The sequence below is a fragment of the Sinocyclocheilus anshuiensis genome, unplaced genomic scaffold (genome assembly GCF_001515605.1).
Source record: "Sinocyclocheilus anshuiensis isolate Anshui unplaced genomic scaffold, SAMN03320099.WGS_v1.1 scaffold311, whole genome shotgun sequence".
Lineage (NCBI taxonomy): Eukaryota > Metazoa > Chordata > Actinopteri > Cypriniformes > Cyprinidae > Sinocyclocheilus > Sinocyclocheilus anshuiensis.
In genome coordinates this window covers 1,256,719-1,257,017 of record NW_015549606.1, presented here as the reverse complement: position 1 = coordinate 1,257,017, position 299 = coordinate 1,256,719, and positions in this window count along the sequence as shown.

Genomic DNA, 299 nt, shown 5'->3' with positions numbered 1-299 from the left:
TCCCGTACGTGCTCTTTGGAGTCCGGGAAGTACCACAGGCCTCCACAGGCTTCACCCCCTTCGAACTGCTGTTTGGGAGACGGCCCAGGGGCCTTCTAGACGTGGCTCAGGAAGCATGGGAGAACCAACCCGCCCCCCTTCGTAGCGTCGTCGAGCACGTGCGGGAGATGAGGGAAAAGATAGACCGGGTCATGCCGCTGGTTAAAGAGCATCTCGTGACCGCCCAGCGTGCCCAGCAACGGCTGTACGACCGGCCCGCCCAGGCCCGGGAGTTCCAGCCAGGCGATCGAGGGGTGGTC